We start from the raw sequence: 6,000 nt of genomic DNA, 5'->3' as shown, positions 1-6,000 counted from the left end.
ACACCCTCATCCGCTTAGCCGAACTCGTCCTCACACTCAACAACTTCTCTTTCAATTCCTCCCACTTCCTACAGACAAAGGGGGTAGCCATGGGTACCCGCATGGGCCCAAGCTACGCCTGCCTCTTTGTAGGTTATGTGGAACAATCCCTCTTCCGTACCTACACCGGCCCTAAACCCCACCTCTTCCTCCGTTACATTGATGACTGTATCGGCGCCGCCTCGTGCTCCCACGAGGAGCTCGAACAGTTCATACACTTCACTAACACCTTCCACCCCAACCTTAAATTTACCTGGACCATCTCTAACACCTCTCTCCCCTTCCTGGACCTCTCTGTCTCCATATCGGGCAACCACCTCGAAACCGATATTCATTTCAAGCCCACCGACTCCCACAGCTACCTAGAATACTCCTCCTCCCACCCACCTTCCTGCAAAAATGCTATCCCCTATTCCCAATTCCTTCGCCTCCGCCGCATCTGCTCCCAGGATGAGGCATTCCACTCCCGTACATCTCAGTTGTCCTCGTTTTTCAAGGACCGTAACTTCCCCTCCTCGGTGGTCGAGAACGCCCTCAACCGTGTCTCCCACATCTCCCGCACCTCATCCCTCACACCCCGTCCACGCAATAAGAACCAAAAAAGAATCCCCCTCGTCCTCACGTACCACCCCACCAACCTCCGGATCCAACGCATCATCCTCCGACACTTCCGCCATCTGCAATCCGACCCCACCACCAAAGACATCTTTCCCTCCCCACCTTTATCTGCTTTCCGGAGGGACAACTCTCTCCGTGACTCCCTTGTCCGCTCCACACTCCCCTCCAGCTCCACCACACCCGGCACTTTTCCCTGCAACCGCAGGAAGTGCTACACCTGCCCCCATACCTCCTCCCTCACCCCCATCCCAGGCCCCAAGAAGACTTTCCACATCAAGCAGATGTTCACCTGCACATCTGCCAATGTGGTATACTGCATCCGCTGTACCCGGTGTGGCTTCCTCTACATCGGGGAAACCAAGCGGAGACTCGGGGACCGCTTTGCAGAACACTTACGCTCGGTTCGCAACAAACAACTGCACCTCCCAGTCGCGAACCATTTCAACTCCCCCTCCCATTCCTCAGACGACATGTCCATCCTGGGCCTCCTGCAGTGCCACAACGATGCCACCCGAAGGTTGCAGGAACAGCAACTCATATTCCGCTTGGGAACCCTGCAGCCCAATGGTATCAATGTGGATTTCACAAGTTTCAAAATCTCCCCTCCCCCCACCGCATCCCAAAACCAGTCCAACTCGTCCCTGCCTCCCTAACCTGTTCTTCCTCCCACCTATCCCCTCCTCCCACCTCAAGCCGCACCTCCATCTCCTACCGACCAACCTCATCCCGCCCCCTTGACCTGTCCGTCCTCCCTGGACTGACCTATCCCCTTCCTAACTCCCTACCTACACTCACCTTTCCTGGCCCCATCCCCGCCTCTTCGACCTGTTTGTTTCCTCTCCACCTATCCTCTCCTCTATCCCTCTTCTATCCGCCTCCCACTCTCTCCCTATTTATTTCAAAACCCCCTTCCCCTCCCCCTTTTCTGATGAAGGGTCTAGGCCCGAAACGTCAGCCTCTCTGCTCCTATGATGCTGCCTGGCCTGCTGTGTTCATCCAGCCCTGCACCTTGTTGTCTCGGATTCTCCAGCATCTGCAGTTCCTACTATCTCTGATACATCCTCACACCCCACTTCCTGTAAAGACTCGATTCTCTTAGTTCCTCTGTCTCCATCAATTGTGTTTAGATGAGGCCAACTTCAACAAGGGAGCCTCTGAAATTTCCACCTTCTTCCTCAGCTGAGGATTCCCCAGCACTGTTGTCGACAGGGCCCTCAACCGGGTCCGACCTATCTCTCTCACTTCCACCCTCATCCCCTCTCTTCCCTCCTGCAACAGCGATAGTGTTCACCTTGTCTTCTCCTACCATCCCACCAGCATCCACATCCAGAAGATCATCAGATGCCATTTCTGCCACCTCCAGCGAGATGCCACCAACCAGACACACATTCCCTTCCCCTCCCCTGTCCACCTTCCACATGGACTGTTCCCTCCAGGACACCCTGGTCCTCTCTTCCTTCACCCTCAACACCCCCACAGCCCCATGACATCTTCCCCGTAACCGGTGAAGGTGGAACATCTGCCCATTTACCTCCTCCCTCCCCAGTATCCAAGGACCCAAACATACTGTCCAGGTGAAGCAGCACTCCACCCGCACATCCCAGAATCTAGTTTTTACTGCATTCTCTGCTCACGATGTGGTCTCCTCTACATTGAGGAAATGAACCATAGACTGGGTGACTGCTTCGCAAAAAAGACCCTGAGCTTCCAGTTGCCTGCCACTTTAACACACCACCCTGTTCCCTGGCCAGCATCTCTGTCTCAGGCTTGCTGCAGTGTCCCAGTAAAGCTCAGCACAAACTGGAAGAACAACACTTCATTTTCCACTTGGGGATCCTGTCACCCTTCGGACTCAATATCAAGTTCAATAATCTTAGGGCCTAAGCTCTCCCATGTCCTAGCCCCCTACCCCACATACAAGGCCTTGATATCACATAGCTTGCTATTGCACACTAACAGTCCCCATTAACAGCTATTCACCCTCCTAGCCAGATCGTTATCAACTCCTTTGTCTATCCAACTGCTTTTCTCTCTCTTTGAGCTCTATCCCCACCTATTGTTTACTCCCTACCCCCTCCCCTCCCTATCTTCTGCAAATAAACTGACGTTTTTTAGCTGCCATCAGTTCTGAGGAAGGGTTACCGGACCCGAAAAGTTAGCTTTGATTTTTTTCTTCACAGATGCTGCCAGATCTGCTGAGCTTTTCCAGCAACTTCTGAGATCATCTTTCAGTTGTGCAAATTTGCAAGATTCAACTAGAAATCTCAGTATAGTCACACTCTGATGGACATTCTCACCTTCTTCCTAAGCTCTGATGTTATTTCTGTAACATTCATTGGGAGAGGGTTAAAAGTTAGTCTTCAGGTTCTCCAGCATTTCACAATGTCCTGCTTCTCAGTAAAGGTTTAGGGTCCAATGCAGCTTGCAGCGTGCTTTCCATAGCACTGATAACCAAGTTGATACTCTTCAAATTTCTTGTTTAACTCTGTCAATCTGTAGTTAATCATTCTACCATTACAATTAGGAGTATTTCTAATTCATGTCCAAATCTCCCTTAATCCTCCAAGGATAGAGAGAAAGAATGAGAGAGTGTGGTTAACCAGGTTGCCCTTCAATAGAGGCAAAACAGAGTTGATGGCTCAAAGAGTCTCCGTCAGGACTGTTCTATCCTGGTATTCTGTCATGATATACTTCAAGAGACTGTTCAGTTATTCCAAAACGGTTGTTTTCATGTGAGGCCATGTTATCGTGCTCCCTTAGTAAATAGAGTGCTGATCAGGCATTGTGGTGCACAAGTATAAATCTTGCTCCACCTTCCCAAACCCTAATAATATAACGATTGTCTGACTTTATACCCACTCTTGGAAAAGCTATTGGATATCCTTCTGATCTTAGTTTGGTTGAGTGAAGAACTTGTAGATTTGGACTGAAATCTGTCCAACTATTTTGTGGCACCATATGTTAATGTGACAAAAATGGCAATGATGGATTATTTATTGCAGTCTTTCTTGCTGGTCACAGTATGCAGAGAATTAAAATTGATTTCTGCCTGCTGTTTCTCAGGCTGTAGAGAAGACACATCCCAGCCTGACTATGCATCAGGACAAGGCCTTAGTGGTGATAGTTTGATTGCTGTCATTGTCCTTGGTTGCAGACAGAGGGCTTGTAACTGATGGGAGTATTCCGTTCAATTAAAGTATCATACATGAATATTTTAAGTAATAGTTTGATTGACAACCATATTGCTGTTGAAGATATGGTTCAAATTTGAGTAATGATTATTTTTAGATGCCTTGGTGGGCATCTGTGTAGCTAAAAATCTATAGGTTCTAGGTTTATCCATGTTCAAATGCCAATGGGGATTTTAGGCACAGGTACAAAATTTCAGCTGACACAAATACTGAGGAAGTGCTGCACTGTCGGAGGTGCCATCTTTCAGATGAGACTTCAAACCAAAGTCCCTGATCTCTCTCAAGTCGATGTATATTATATGGCTGTATGTCAAAGAAGCAAAGGGTGTTTCCCAGTCCCCTGGCCAATATTATCATTCATCTAAATCCGTTAAACAAAATTACCTGGTCATTGTCCCATTGTGGTTTAATTGATAGGGGAGGTGGTAGTGGTAATGTCACTGGACTAGTAACTGGTGTATTGTGTGCAGTTCTGGTCACCACATTACAGGAAGGACATAATTGCTCTGGAGGAAATGCAGAAGTGATTTACTAGAATGTTACTAGCTCTATGTAAATTTGCTGCTGCATTTCCTACATTAAAACTACATGTAAGAGTAATTCACAGCTTATAAAGCTGTTTGGGCAAAATACTGTATAAATCTACATGCGGCCTTTGCAGTGGCAAGTAAAAGAAACAATTTGTGGGATCCATCATGTGTTCGTAGTTGATGGTTTGTTCTTGACATTTTCATAAAAGTTCATAATTATTGTTAAGTACACTACTTGTGCTAAGTATTTTCATTTTTTCTGATTGACCTGCTGTCTGACCTGCTGAGTGTTTCTAGGATTCGCTGTCTTTAGTTAATTGGCAGTGTACCAGAGTTGCGTTGAGGAGACTTTGTAATCGTTACGACGGTCTGAATGGGTGATGAATATCAATTCAATAGTAACTTTCAAAAATTGGACTAATATTCAAAAAGAGAAATTTGCGGGACTGAAGGGAAAGACCATGGAGAGTAGAAGTAATTGAATCTATTACAAAAAGCTGACACTGACATCATATATGAATGGCTTCTTCATTGGGGTATAATTCTATGATTTGTGACTGAATTAATAATGTTTGATTTCACAGTCATGATCGCCTGGGTCATATGATGCATCCAGTAAAACTGGAGAACATGGATGAGGGTTTCTTTTCAACCCAAGTCTCATAATGTCCACCATATAATGAGCAGATGAAGGCATAAATAACACTGATTTGTAAGGGGATGCGAAGTCTGTTGAAAAGAGTGACAAGCGATCTCTGGTGTTAAAACTCAATAGTTCGTGACAGCCAGCATTTCATTGGTAAACACATTACTAATAATGCATCAGTGCATTACAATACCATCCAATGCAAATGGGTAAAACTGGACTCTTTCCATGCGCATTCGTGCAACAAATTATTCTCACCCAGGCTTTGACTAATTCCATTGTTGACATGGCTATTTTTCAAAAAAGTTTTAGTGTGTAACAGCTGTGAAGAGGTCTAAAAATCCTGCTCAGCTCTCTGGGGAGATGAAAGCAATTCACGTTTCTTTTACTGGAGGAAATCCGGTTTTCACCTGAATTCATTATTTTAACAGACTTCAGGTAGACAGTGCTCTTTAGTTTTGAGCCAGTTTGCTCAAATTACATCGAGACATATTCTAAATGAAAATCAGTTTGTTCCCGCTCACTGATATGGTTATAATTTCACAAAAACCTACATCTGTTTATATTTGTTGAATATATAACTTTTCTCTGCTGCAACTCGCTAAAAATATTAGACTTCTGGTAATTTTCAATGGCCTAGTTTAACAGCTTATCCCCTATCTGTTGTCACCTTTGCTTGAAGTTCTCCCCACGATATGCTTCAGTTGTTAACCATGTTTTATCAATTTATTCAGGCCTCAGTACCTGAGTTTTTTAATTCAATTGTGAGATGAAGGTGTTGTTGGCTAGGCCAGCACTTATTGCCAGCTGGCAATTAAGAGTCAACCACATTGCTGTGGGTCTGGAGTCACTTGTAGTCCAGACCAGGTAAGGACAGCATTTTCATTCCCTAAAGGACATTAGTGAACCAGATGGGTTTTTCCTGATAATCGAGAATAAATTTATGATCATCATTAGATCATTAATTCCAGGTTTT

General features: G+C 45.6%; 1 protein-coding gene across 1 annotated transcript in view; it reads left to right on the top strand.

The window, feature by feature from the left end:
* bard1 (BRCA1 associated RING domain 1) overlaps positions 1–6,000 on the top strand; it is a 190,799-nt gene that overhangs the window by 181,801 nt on the left and 2,998 nt on the right. The window lies entirely within an intron of this gene.

Source organism: Rhincodon typus, chromosome 7, assembly GCF_021869965.1.
Source record: "Rhincodon typus isolate 14 chromosome 7, sRhiTyp1.1, whole genome shotgun sequence".
NCBI lineage: Eukaryota > Metazoa > Chordata > Chondrichthyes > Orectolobiformes > Rhincodontidae > Rhincodon > Rhincodon typus.
The sequence above is the reverse complement of the archived record's forward strand: the minus strand, read 5'-3'. Positions and strand labels throughout refer to the sequence as shown.